Below are 15,292 nucleotides of genomic sequence, written 5' to 3' on the forward strand. Positions count from 1 at the left end.
ACATTTGCTTGTCTTTTTTGGCCCTGTTTGGTTCGGCTGTGGATTTCTAAAAGCAGTTGTGAAAAATCTGCTGTGGAAAAACAGCTGTGGAAAATCTGATGTGAAAAAGATGTAGGTCATTTGGCAAACCAGCTGATACAGCCTTTTCAGATTTTGGCTCGCAGCGGAATCAGATTTTGAAAAGCATGTCCTGGGCTACTTCCGCTTTTGATTCAGATTTTGGCAGCGGATTTCTGGAATTGGATTCTGCTAGGTTCGCCCTTTGGTTCAGATTCTGCTGCGCGGCAGCGGAATCCGTCGATAAAATCTGAACCAAACAGGGCCTTTAAAGGTCACTTTTGGAAGTTCTTGATCAACACCCAGCCTTCATGTTCTCAACCCCAACTCTCTGCATAACTTGTACCAAACAGGGCCTTTAAAGGTCACTTTTGGAAGTTCTTGATCAACACCCAGCCTTCATGTTCTCAACCCCAACTCTCTGCATAACTTGTAGAGCAAAAATAACATTAACATTTTGCTAAAATGGCACACCTTCAAACATCACATTTCAGGCTTCGTCGAGTGCAATTCTAGGAATGAATATTTCAAAATTATCAGGCAACTAAAAATTAGCAAAATCGTATTTTAAATAGCTGGACAGTGAAGTAGAAAGCTTCCTAAAGGTAGAGTCAATCGTTGAATTGTGGACATCTTGATGCCAATCCATAGTCAATAAAACAATGCAGAAAATCAAATAGTATTGTATAAGCTAACTCCATATAGAAGTTATCTGCAAAAGGTAACCTTCATGTAAAATTTATCATTCAATGCGATGGCAATGCAACATCGACTTTTGACCTTTGAGATTTCAGTCTTTTTTGTTCTTGTTTAGCGGTTCTACTCTTCTTTTTCCGAAAAAATGAAGGTCTGGCCTCCTAGGCTCCTAGCATCCCCATCTTCGGATGCACACGTCCATGCCTTAATTGCTCCGAAAAATGAAGACATAATTAATAGGTTGGAAAAACACACGACCAACATATGATCTCATGACAACCGACATCTCGAAATGCTACCACAAACCTATTAGTGGAAAAAAACCATCGACGGAATTCCGAAGCCTAACAAAGGTAGCACTAAAGGACAACAACTTAAAGTTGTAATCATGTTTGTACGCCGATGTAAACAGTGGTTGGTGTTCCACTAGCTAGACATTTCACCTAGCCTTCACTATCTTGCTTAAATCACAACAAAAATGATCATCAATAGAGATTTGACATGAATATCAATAGAAACCAATAGCTAGACAATAAACAATTTGACATATATCTTTGCTGGATCTCTCAATTCTGATAGCAATTAAAAAAGAATGTGTTCATCTAGTTGGTCAGATAAAACCAAATCTTAAACTCAAAAGAGAATCAATGCAATTTCTGAAATGTAGTGCAGTATTGGTGATAGTGCAAAATGGTCTTCAGACCAAACATAACCGATGCATGTAACGCTCCATAAAAGAGATGGTTTGTTGATTATAAGGTAAAACCTTATAATCAATGTATGATGTGATTTGTTTTCCTTGAGAAAGCATGTACTGGCCTGCTGTGAAAAATACTCCAACATGTGAGTAGCAGATACTTCCTCCTACGCAGTTCACTAAATTGGCATCAGAATTTAATTTTATGGCTACAACCAATCAGAAGAGATGGTTTCACAATTAAAAGAACTTGAACTATTTCTAGTTCCACAGCATTAGCAGCTGATTGACAATAAGTTTGTTAGATATCCCTAGGAAAACCCCTTCTGCTAGAATTGAACCCTTGGCAAGATAACAATTCATCAGAACACCTAGAGTTTTGTTTTTTTTTGCAGAAAAGAACACTTAGAGTCTATTGCGCAGCAGTAAGAAATCGGGAGCGGAGTGAGCAAGGCGAGAAGATTTAAAATTTGTGCAAACAAAAGGTAACATTTGTCATGTGGGGCGCTGCGTACAGGCGCGGGTCACGCGCTCAGGAGCAGCAGCCGACGGCCACAGCTGGCCAGGCATGATCGGGGCAAGGAGTCCTGATCCTACGTTGGTTCCTAGAGTCCAGGAGTAGTTAGTTTCCTAATTTGTTAGAAGCCCATAAGGCCTTTATATATCCTGTAATCTGCACCCTTTGACGCAAGCAATAAATCATTATCTCCTACCTCTCCCTCTGCTTCTAATCTCATCTCCCGCACCATTGAGCAGTTAGGCAAAAACCCTAGCGCTCCTATCTACCGAGACTACGAGCTACGTAGTCGAGGTCCTGCTGTCTTGGGCACCGAGGTCCTTGACAACTTGGTATCAGGTTCCAGGCGATCCTCTTCCCCGTCCACGCTCCATCCGCAGCCCGCCGCCACCCTTGCGCCCGCGCCAAGCACACCTCCATCGCTACCATCCGCCGCCGCCTCGGTCACTTCCGGCATGGCAGAACCAACCACCGCTGATCTGGCCAAGATGATCGAGGCCTTGACTGCAACGGTGGCGTCCCTGCAGACGTCCGTCGCCGCACTCCAGAAGGACAAGTCCGCCTCCTCGTCGAGCGCTGACGGCGCCCACGATGGGCAGCACCACAATGATCGACCGCCCTGGTTTCAGAAGATGGACTTCCCCAAGTTCGACGGCAAGTCAGATCCTCTCACATTCATCAACAGATGCGAGTCCTTCTTCCATCAACAACGGATCGCCGAGGAGGAGAAAGTGTGGATGGCGTCATACAATCTCGAGGGTACTACCCAACTATGGTATATGCAGGTTCAGCGCGACGAGGGCACGCCTCCATGGCGCCGCTTCACCGAGCTGCTCAATCTCCGCTTCGGGCCACCTCTGCGCGCTAACCCCCTGGGCGAACTAATGGCGTGCAAGCGCACAACGTCCGTCGCCGACTTCCAGGAGCGGTTTGAGGCGCTCCTCCCCCGGGCAGGCATCTTATCAGAGACACAGAAGGTTCAGATCTTCACTGCGGGACTCCAGCCACCCCTCAGCCTCGACGTGGAAATCCACAACCCGCAGTCCCTCGCCGTCGCCATGAGCCTCGCCCGCAAATTGGAGCTGCGCGACCAGTGCGCGCTCGCCTCCGCGCCACCGGTGCGTTTTCAGCAGAAGGGCATCCTGCCGGCGCCCGTACCACGCCTCGCGCCCCCCGCACCGGCTCCACCAGCCGCACCCCAGCAGCCCCCCAGTCTGCCGGACGGGCGCCAAATCAAACGCCTGTCACAGGCAAAGATGGAGGAATGCCGTCGCCTGGGCCTATGCTTCAATTGTAATGAGAAGTTTGGCAGGGGCCACAACTGCGTGTGCCAGCGCATCTTTCTCCTCGACCTGGCGCCGGACGACGACGACGACACGGCCTCCGCCACCGCTGATGCCTCGCCGGCCGACCCTCGGATCTCGCTCCACGTGATCTCCGGCGTGCGCACGAGCGAGACCATGCAGATGCATATCACCCTCGGGGGTGTCTCCCTCCTCGCCCTGATCGACTCAGGCTCCACCCACAACTTCATCGCCGAGGAGGCGGCCGCTCGGGCTACACTGCCATCCCCCACCACCGAGAAGATGCGTGTCACGGTGGCCAACGGCAAGTGCGTTCCGTGCCAGGGCGCATACCGCGCCGTGTCCTTCCGCATCGACCAAGAGGCGTTCTCGGAGGATTTCCTCGCCTTGCCGCTCGCGGGCTATGACGTCGTCCTGGGCACGCAGTGGCTGGCGACGCTTGGACCGATCCTGTGGGATTTTCGCGCCCTCTCCATGACGTTCTGGCGGAGGGGCCATCGGGTCTGCTAGCGCGGCATTGCAGGACCGGACGGGCCAGCCCTGAAATCATGCAATGGCCGCGATTTCCTCGACGCCATCATCACCGAGTTCGACGGCATCTTCGCCGAACCCTCCGGCGTGCCACCACCCCGCAGTCGCGACCACAGCATCACCCTGCTGCCCGGTTCCGCCCCGGTGTCCGTCCGTCCGTATCGCTACCCGGCCGCGCACAAGGACGAGCTGGAGCGTCAGTGCGCCGCCATGCTCGCCCAGGGCATCATCCGAGCGAGTTGTTCCGCATTCTCATCGCCGGTACTGCTGGTCCGCAAGCCCAACGGGTCCTGGCACTTCTGCATCGACTACCGCGCCCTGAACGCCATCACCGTCAAGGATGCGTTTCCGATCCCGGTGGTGGACGAACTCCTCGACGAGCTCCGGTGCACTCGTTTCTTCACCAAGCTCGACTTGCGCTCCGGCTACCACCAAGTGCGGGTGCGTGCGGAGGACATCCCAAAGACCGCCTTCCGTACCCACGACGGCCTCTGCGAGTTCCTGGTGATGTCGTTCGGCCTCTGCAACGCGCCGGCGATGTTCCAGGCACTCATGAACGATCTGTTGCGGCCGTACCTGCGCTGCTTCGTTCTCGTCTTCTTTGATGACATCCTCATTTTCAGCGAGACGTGGGCAGACCATCTCCGACATGTGCGCACCGTCTTCACCGTCCTGCACCAGCACCGGCTCTTCGTCAAGCGATCCAAATGCGCGTTCGTCGTCGAGTCAATCTCCTACCTGGGTCACACCGTCTCCGCTGCAGGAGTGGCCATGGATCCGGAAAAGGTGCAGGCCATGGCCGATTGGCCGCAGCCACGCTCGGCGCGCGCGGTCCGGGGGTTCCTCGGCCTTGCGGGGTACTACCGCAAGTTTGTCAAGGAGTTTGGCGTGGTTGTCGCGCCACTGACAGCCCTCCTTCGCAAGGATGGTTTCTCCTGGTCGCCGGAGGCGGCAACAGCTTTTACCGCCCTCAAGACGGCGGTCACCATGGCTCCCGTCCTCGCGTTGCCGGACTTCACGCGGCCGTTCATCGTCGAGTGTGACGCCTCTACGTACGGCTTCGGGGCCGTCCTTCTTCAGGACCAGCACCCGGTGGCTTTCTTTAGCCGGCCGGCCGCACCAGGCCACCGTTCCCTGGCAGCATATGAACGGGAACTCATCGGCCTGGTGCTCGCTATTCGTCATTGGAGACCATACCTCTGGGGGCGCCAATTTGTGATAAAAACTGATCACTACAGTCTTAAATTCCTACTTGACCAGCGTTTGGCAACCATTCCGTAGCATCATTGGGTCGGCAAACTACTGGGGTTCGACTTCACCGTGGACTACAAGGCCGGTAGTACAAACACGGTGGCGGACGCCCTTTCCCGCCGCGACACGGAGGAGACGTCGGTCATGGCGATATCGGGTCCTCGCTTCGACTTCATTGATCGCCTCCGGCAAGCTACGTCAACCGACCCGGCGCTCGTCCCGCTGCGTGAGGATATCACGGCGGGTACGCGGCAGTAGCTGTGGTCGCTCTCCGACGGCCTCGTCACTTTTAACGGCCGCCTCTACATTCCGCCGTCGTCCCCGCTACTCCAGGAGCTCCTCACCGCAGTGCACGACGACGGGCACGAAGGCGTCCTGCGCACCCTGCATCGTCTCTGCCGTGACTTCCACGCACCTAACCTTCGCAAGACGGTGCAAGAGTACGTCCGCGCCCGCGGTACTTGCCAGAGGTACAAGTCCGAGCACTTGCACCCCGCCTGTCTGCTGCTGCCGCTGCCGGTGTCCACGGGCGTGTGGACTGACGTCGGCATCGACTTCGTGGAAGCGCTCCCTCGCATGGGCGGGAAGTCCGTCATACTCACCGTGGTGGATCGCTTCAGCAAGTACTGCCACTTCGTGGCGATGGCCCACCCGTACACGGCAGAGTCGGTGGCATAGGTGTTCTTCGCCGAGATCGTGCGCCTCCATGGCGTTCCGCAGTCCATGGTTTCGGACCGCGACCCCGTCTTCACCTCGGCGTTTTGGCGGGAGCTCCTGCGCCTCACCAGGACGAAGCTGCACATGACGTCGGCATTTCATCCTCAGTCGGATGGCCAAACGGAGGCTGCTAACAAGATCATTGTTATGTACCTGCGTTGCCTCACAGGGGATCGTTCGCGACAGTGGCTACGGTGGCTTCCCTGGGCCGAGTACATCTACAACACCGCCTACCAGACGGCGACCCAAGAAACTCCGTTCAAGCTCGTGTATGGACGCGACCCTCCCACTATTCGCTCTTACGAGCCAGGCGACACGCGGGTGGCGGCCGTGGCAAAGAGCATGGCGGAGCGAGACGAGCTACTCGCTGATGTCCGCTATCGACTACAGCAGGCGCAGGCGGTCTACAAGTCCTACTACGACAGACGCCATCGCGACGTCAGGCATGTAGTGGGCGATTGGGTGTGGCTTCGTCTTCGCCAGCGGGCCGCATCTTCTCTCAACTTGCCGACCAGGGGCAAGCTCAAGCCACGCTTCTACGGGCCGTACCGCATTTCCGAGGTTGTCAACGACGTCGCCTACCGCCTTGAGCTACCGGTGCGCTCGCGCCTCCATTATGTGTTCCACGTGGGCCTCCTCAAGAAGTTCTTCGGCACGCCTCCAACTGCACCGCCGGGTTTGCCTCCAATCCACAACGGTGCGGCTGTCCCGGAACCAGAACGTGTGACTCGTTCACGCCTCGCACGCGGCGTTCGCCAGCTCCTTGTCCACTGGAAGGGTGAGGCTGCGTCGTCGGCAACATGGGAGGATCTTGACAGTTTCATCGAGCGCTACCCCACTTTTCAGCTCGAGGACGAGCTGCTCGTCGAGGGGGGGAGAGATGTCATGTGGGGCGCTGCGTACAGGCGCGGGTCACGCGCCCAGGAGCAGCAGCCGACGGCCACAGCTGGCCAGGCATGATCGGGGCAAGGAGTCCTGATCCTACGTTGGTTCCTAGAGTCCAGGAGTAGTTAGTTTCCTAGTTTATTAGAAGCCCATAAGGCCTTTATATATCCTGTAATCTGCACCCTTTGACGCAAGCAATAAATCATTATCTCCTACCTCTCCCTCTGCTCCTAATCTCATCTCCCGCACCATTGAGCAGTTAGGCAAAAACCCTAGCGCTCCTATCTACCAAGACTACGAGCTACGTAGTCGAGATCCTGCTGTCTTGGGCACCGAGGTCCTTGACAACATTGGTGCATATCTTGCCGCAGGAAGGACATAGTAGGCAAAGAAAATGAGGATGGTTTCTCTTAGGATATTGTTTTTACTGTTGGAACCTAAATAGCTGGCATGAACCATTTTCAGGGCAAAAAAAATAATAAAAAATTCAAAGGCGGGAATTTAACAAGCAATCATGAGGCCATTAAAGTTATTATGACTATACTATGTACATGTTCTGATCCTTGATGACTTCTTATTTGATCCAGCAGTGACTTCTGAGAGTTTAATTTTCCCCGTGAATTTGATCAATTGAACTTGCACTACAACTTATTTCCAAAATCAGAGAACTCAAAATTGAGCAGTCTATTTTCAAGTCATTTCTTCTGACCTACTGTAATTATGTAGAGCAATTTTTTTTTGTGAAACTAATTATGTAGAGCATTGCGGTTTCTAAGTTTTCACATGCAGAACTCTGAGATGCAGGATGCCTATCAACTTGACCTGAGAGGCGTATATGCGCGCATGAAGTAAGCGCTTATGTGGAAGAAAAGTTAAACTGGTCGAGATAGAACATTAAAAATAATCAGGGGCCATTAGAATTATTATGACTTCACTATGTACAGAAAAGGAACATCGAAAAAATATCAAGAAAAACCGCAGCCCAAGATATCACTTAAACTTGCATCCCAACCAAAAAAGAGATGAACTATAGCATGCCAAACCTCCACACCACATCACTAATTTGTTCAGATGGCGGTGCTTCAAAAAGGGGAGGGGAATATATCCTTGTTTTGTTTAGTTCACAAAACTTGGCACCATATTGCTAGATTATTCTGTGTCCAGATTCCGCCGCACACAATTTGAAATCAACATTCATTGTGTGCCTTTGAGTACTGCAGAGATTGATCTAATGAAAGTGATCACCTTAAGTCTGATCTAAAGCTAATAAATATCACAATAGCATAACATAACATAAGTTGAGTGTCTCTCATTAACTTACAAACAAACCTCAATGACCAGATCCAATTTTCTATTTGCAGTACAGTAATAGTCACAGCACAAACACCAAAAAGATTAGTTCTGGAAAGGCCTTCCAAGAATCAGAATTGTTTTGGAAACACCAAAATCTTCTTTTTGGCTGAAAAAAATATCTCAAACCTTAATGGATGTGTACTTTTCATCTCTTTAAGGATTCATATTTGTAGTACAGCAGTAGTCAATGCCAAACACCAAAAGAGCCAATCGTTATCAAAATATTCAGTCTCACACTACTTTGTCGCAGCAAAATTTCATCATATGCTGAACCCGTAAATCACCAATTACCTGAAACTATTGCAACCTTTTATGTTGTGAAGAACTACATCATATGCTGTCAAACCATTGAGCTGGAAGACACCTATAATCACAACACAAAACAGTAGACCGACGTAAGTACACTTCGCAACTCAGCTTATATCATGTTCAATTTATTTATCAAACAAGCCGATTACATTCTAACTTATCGACTTTAATACATGAATTGGACTCTGCCCTACAAGAACAGGGCCCGTCACTTGGCATAAACACATCGAAATAGTCTTGGGCTGATTCGACTCGAACTGGAAGACAAACAGAGGAGAGGAGGAGCTCTTTCTACAAGACTTGGAAGATTCGAGTATATTACAGCAAGGTAGAAGAACTCCTGGCCATCAACATCAATCAGCACCTCGTCTTCCCTGCCTTTGCCTTCCATGTGTGATTTACAAAGAATGGCACAAACACCAAATTTGTATTTGTAGTACAGTAATAGCCACAGCACAAACACCAAAAAGAGTAGTTCCAGAAAGGCTTTCTAAGAATCAAAATTGTTTTGGAAACACCAAAATCATTTTTTTGGCTGGAAAAAAAATCTCAAATTTGTGTACTTTTCGCTTTTTTAAGGATTTCATATTTGTAGTACAGCAGTAGTCACAACCAAACCCCAAAAGAGCCAACTATTATCATAATACAGTCTTGCACTACTTTGTGGAAGCAAAAATTCACCCATTTGGTAAATCACCATTAACCTGAACGGCTGAACCTCTGGCAACCTTTTATGTTGTGAAGAAATACATCATATGCTGTCAAACCATTGAGCTGCAAGACGCTTATAGTCACACCACAAAACAGTAGACCGTTGTGAGTACACTTCACAACTCAGCTTAGATTATATTCGATTTATTTATCAAACAAGCCAATTACATTCTAACTTATCGACTTTAATACATGAATTGGACTCTGTCCTACAAGAACATGGCCAGTCACTTGGCATAAACACATCGGAATAGTTCTGGGCTGATTCAACTCGAACCGGAAGATAAACAGAGGAGAGGATGAATTCTTTCTACAAGACTTGGAAGATTCAAGTAGCTGACAGCGAGGTAGAAGAGCTCCTGGCCATCAGCACCTCATGTTCAGCTCCTGGCTTTGCCTTCCATGTGTGATTTAGCAAGAGTCGAGCGAAGGATCTGGTGTTTACAGAGCGAACAAGGCGAAAGGAGAGGTTTTTCGGTCTGCCGATGAACTGTTCATATCATGCCAAGGCGCAAAGATGAGAGCAGAAAACATAAAGCTAAGGAAACAATGCAAGATAGGGAAATTTATAGTTTTATTCATATCGTGCCGCCCTCCACCCACTCTCCGGCGTACATACTGCCGTGAGCCACGATATTACAGGAAACAGCTAGTACTAAGTACTCCCTTTGTAAACTTCTATAAGATAGTTTAGATCATTAACTTAACTTCTACTCCCTCCGTTCCAAAATAGATGACTCAACCTTGTACTAAAGTTAGTACAAGGTTGAGTCATCTATTTTGGAACGGAGGAAGTATAAGATAGTTTAGATCATTAACTATCAAAGGGAGTACTAACTGACATGACCATGCTAGCTAAACTGACATTCCAGCACATCCTAGCTAAACTGACATTCCAGCACTTGACTTGTAATTTGATTACTTCATATGACGCCTCCTCAACTTCTTGTAGCGTCGCCTCCTCGAAACCCCAAGGTGCTCCGACATTGACATAAAAAAGAAGAGAAAAGAGGTTATTCATATGGTCTAGAAAGAAAGGACTCTACAATAGATGGACACAACGGGAGCAGAAACATCGAACCTTTTTCAGACATTTGCACAAGCAGGCCTGGCGATTTTGGATGGTTGGATTGTTGTACTAGAGTACTGTCCAGCAGACCAGCTCCTCAACAGAGGAAGCCTTGCTCTCCGGTGCAGCTAGTTGGGCGCCTTCGACCGCCTCCTCGGCACGGCAGTCCGGCGCCTCCGTCACCACTATGCAGCCGCGGCGGCAGGAAGAGGAAGCCGGACCTCGCCCGCGGCGCAGGGCGAGCCTGCGGTCCGAGACCGCCGAGGACCATCCACGGGCCTCGGACTCGTCGGCGAGGACGAGATCCTCGTCGGCGGATCTCTTCTTCCCGGCGTGCGACAGCTGGTCGGGCATCGTGAGCGTCACGCTCATGCCATGGACGTCGATGCACGCCATATCCGGCACCGGCGGATGAATCGGCGAAATCGAAATCAAAAGTGGATCTTTGGAGCAGCAAAGGGCGCGGGAGGAAGAAAGAGCGAGGGAAAGGGGATTAGGGCAGGGATTTGGGATTTATCGATCTGAAATACGCCTCTTGCGTACAATACAAGCTAAATACGACTTCCTTATGCCGTATAAATTACGCGTCGAATATGACTTCGTTATACGGTACGCGCGTCAGGCTTATCCGCGGCCAATCCTATTTGCCGCCCGTACTTGGGCCGGCCCATGTCTGATTGGCTGTTTGATCGGTTTCTCTTTTTTTATCGTTTCCTTTTCCTTTCATTTTTTATTTTATTTTATTTTTTCTATTATACAAAAAGTTCACCATGTGTTACGAAAATGTTTACCGTATATTAACAAAACGTACAGTGTATATTAAAAAAAATCATGTGCACCATAAAATGTTCATCGTGTGCGAAAAAATCCTTCAACATATTCTACAAAAAAGTTCAATATGCATTTTGAAAATGCTCAGCGTACACCTAAAAATTCTTCTGTGTATTTTACAAAAAGGTTCAAAGCATATTTTCAAAGTGTTCACCGTACATTACAAAAACGTTCACTGTATTGAAAACCATTCACCATATATTTAAACATGTGCTTGCTGGTTCGGTCACTGTAGGGTGGCTGGACCTGGACTAGTCCGGTTTTCCTTGTTATTTTTCATTTTATTACATGTTTTCCCTGGTGTTCTTTGGTTTTCTTGTTTTTCTTTGTTTTTTCAGCGGTTTTTGTGCTTTTTTTCTTTGTTTCTTCATCGATTTCTCTGGTTTTGGATTTTTGTTAGTTTTTTGTTTTCTGATCGATTTTAACAGTTTTCTTTTTTTTGCATGGTCGATTTTAACTGTTTTCTTCGTTTTTTTGTTTCCTTCATTTTCTAGGTGTTTCTTTGTTCAGTTTCTTCGGTTTTCACCTTTTTTTTGTTTTCCCTTTTTCTTTTGACACATGGCTAAACTTTTAATACATATTGTAGGTATACATCATGGACATTTATTTATACATGTTTAATTTTTTTTAAATACTCATTAATATTTTTTTAAATATATGTTTGATGTCTACTAACACATGTATACATTTTTTACACATTATATATTTTATGTATACCTAAGAAAAAATTATAAAAAATTATCCTTTTAAAAATACATGTACCAAACATATTATATTGTTTCTACTTTTGAATACATTTTTGTACATTTTTTAAGTAAATATCAACCATTTTTTATGTAATTTTAACATTTTTCAAATGCATGTTTAACTGGTCTTTGGAACGTACGTTCTGATTTCTAGTTTTTTCATATACATTTTACATGTTCCATATACACCGGAAACATTTTTATGCACATTAAATATTTTTCAATACATGATTAACATTTTTCTTCAAACAAATGTTTTCCCTGGTGTTCTTTGGTTCTTTTGTTTTTTTATTTCTTCATCATTTTTTTCTGTTTATCTTTGTTTCTTCACCGATTTCTCTGATTTAAAGTTTTTCTAATGGATTTTAACAGTTTTCTTCGTATTTTTTTCTTCATTTTTTTAGGTGTTTCTTTTTTCAGTTTCTTCAGTTTTCACCGGCTTACTTTGTTTTCCCCTTTTTTTTTCTTTGACACATGGCTACATTTTTAATACATATTGTACAGTTTTGGTATACATCATGGACATTTATTTATACATGTTTAACATTTTTAAAATACATGATTAATATCTTTTAAAAAATTATGTTTTGATGTCTATTATTTTTAACACATGTTTACATTTTTTTACACATCATACATTTTTTGTATACATAAGAAAAATATATAAAAGTTTTAGCATTTTTATAATACACGTTTCAAATATATGTTATGGTTTCTACTTTTTCATACATATTTTGTACATTTTTGTATACATATCAACCCATTTTTATACAATTTTAACATTTTTTCGAATGCATGTTTAACAGGGCTTTGAATGTATGATCTGATGTCTACTTTCTTCATATACATTGTACATGTTTCATATACACCTGAAACATTTTTTATGCATATTAAATATTTACAAATACATGATTAACACTTTTTTCAAACACATATTTTTGAAGTTTGGTTTGAATATGTGTATACATTCTTTTTCTAATTCATGTTCGAATATATTTTTGAATGACATTAAGATTTGTTAAATTATCCTAACATTTTTTTACATTGCATTAAAAAAATTAATATACATGATAATTTTTCCCAAATATATTTTTTGAAGTCTACTATTTTTAACACATGTATACATTTTTTGTATACATAAGAAAAAAATTATACAAGTTTTATTATTTTTAAAATACATGTTTCAAATATATGTCATGGTTTCTACTTTTTCATACATATTTTGTACATATCAACTATTTTTTATACAATTTTAACATTTTTCAAATGCATGTTTAACATGTCTTTGAACGTATGATTTATGTCTACTTTTTTCATATACATTGTACATGTTTCATATACACCTGAAACATTTTTTATGCATATTAAATATTTTCAAATACATGATTAACATTTGTTTCAAACAAATATCTTTGAAGTTTGGTTTGAATATGTTTATACATTTTTTCAAATTCATGCTGGAATATATTTTTGAATGACATTAAGATTTGTTAAACTATCCTAACATTTTTTTACATTGCATTAACATTTTTAAATACATGATATGTTTTTCCAAATATATTTTTTGATGTCTACTTTTTCATATATGCTATACATTTTTCGTATACATCAGAAACATTTTTATATACATGTTTAACATTTTTCCAAATGAATGATTAACATTTGTTTCCAAAATATATATATTTGAACTTTTTGAATCTGTGTTAATTTTTTATTCAAATTCACGTTTTTATTTATTTTAATTAATTTTAAAATCTTAAAAATATGACAAAAGAAAAAAAAACACTATCATGTAGTTGCACACCTGGTGTATACATGTGTTGACTTGGATTTAGCTACGCCTTTGAGGTGGGCGAGTCACGAGTGTGGGAGCTGCTGGCGTTTTTGGACTGGGCCTATGTGATGTACGGTTCAGGTGAGCGCCTCTTCCAACTCGCATGGAGCGATATATAAGCATGCGCATACCTGTGCCGCTCTACGATTCCACAACCAAGAGAGACGGGCTAGCAAGATGGGCCGTCACTGGACCAAGATGCAACACGAGCAAAAAAAAGGAGAAAAACAAATCGGGCATCCACTCGTCATGGACCTTTCAGCCGGATCGCCCGGGTCAAGCCGCTCGGGCAGATCGAACGACCCGAAGCCGCCCCAGGAGGCTCCCGCAGCTAGCCATCTGGCAACGGACGGCCAGGAGGCTTTGCTTCCGCGTGCAGAGTCCAGGGAGGCAGGTACTCCACCATCCTTTATAAGAGTAATGCCTTTCCGTTGTGAGGTTCGTAAGTTGAATAGAACATGATACTACATGATCCTGAAGTACAAGAGATACGGCACGAGGCTAATCTTGATTTTAGTGCCCAACCCCGTCTAAAGTTCTTTCTTTTGCTTGGCATGCTGCGACGAATTCTTTAGCAACATGAAAAAAAAATCAGAGAACTTTGGAGACTCGGGGTACATGCCCAGTTTGTGGGAGAGAAGATGAAGACATTTTTCATGTCTTCTGTGCTTGTGATAATGCATGTTAGCTGTGGCGAGCTATGTCTCAACTTTGGGCCCTTCCTGATGTTACCACAATTATGCACCGTGATGATTGGTTACTGCAGCTTTTTTGTGATGTAGGCTATGTGAGTTCGCGTACTGATACTTTTTTGGAGACTATGCCATATTAGAAATGAGTTAGTGCATGGCAAGCCGGCACGACCTACTGATGTTTTAGTCAGATTTTATCAAGTTATCTTGATTCACTAACTTCACCTAAGATGGATCCAAATGCAAATTTTGTGAAAGGAAAGATGGTGGCCAACCCTTGTTACCCATTGATGCAACACACATGCAATAATAATGTAGTTATGCCTAAAACATCCTGGATCCCTCCCGTCCTTGGGCGTGTTAAGCTTAATATGGATGGTTCGGTCCTCAATGGAATTGCGGGATGTGTATGCTTCTTCGGGGTCACCTTGGTGTTATTATTTTTAGCTCATGCAGATTTTTTGGGAGAAAGTGAGGATATTTTGGAAACAGAAATTTTTGCACTGCAGGAAGGGATTTCACTGGCTTTGCAGTGAAGTAATTTACCCATTGATATTGAATCAGGCTTGTTTGGAGGCGGTGGCTATGGTGAAGAGTAGTGAAACAAATCTATCAAAGTATTCTTTTATTACCAGAGAGATCAAGCAAAGTACGGAAGAACGTGACTCTTCTGTTACTCATATACGTCGTAGTGGCAATAGTGTTAGTCATTCTATGGCAAACTTTGGTAGGGCTAATGGTCGAACTATGGTTTGGCTAAGGTCTGACCCAGATGAAGTCCTTAATGTTGCTCTACGAGATTGTACTCTCTAATTTTTGAGTAATAAAGAGTTATTTCGCAAAAAAAGAGATACACTTGCAGAAGGAAAATTCGATGGAAGATAGGACTATCATCTCTATCGCGTCTGGCTTGCCGTACCACCATCCTATCGATTCCTGACACTGGCAAAAAAAATAAAAGACGCAAAGCAATAAGTTGGACAGGGACACCTAGTGTTGTCTATGCTTATATCCATTTGCCATCATCCCGAAGCCTAGCCGAGAACTGCTGCCTAAACCAATCCAGAGAGGGATTTCTCAAGGTACATACGT

The sequence above is a fragment of the Triticum urartu genome, chromosome 4A, assembly GCF_056163025.1.
Source record: "Triticum urartu cultivar PI428250 chromosome 4A, HENAU_Tu73, whole genome shotgun sequence".
In the NCBI taxonomy this organism is placed as follows: domain Eukaryota; kingdom Viridiplantae; phylum Streptophyta; class Magnoliopsida; order Poales; family Poaceae; genus Triticum; species Triticum urartu.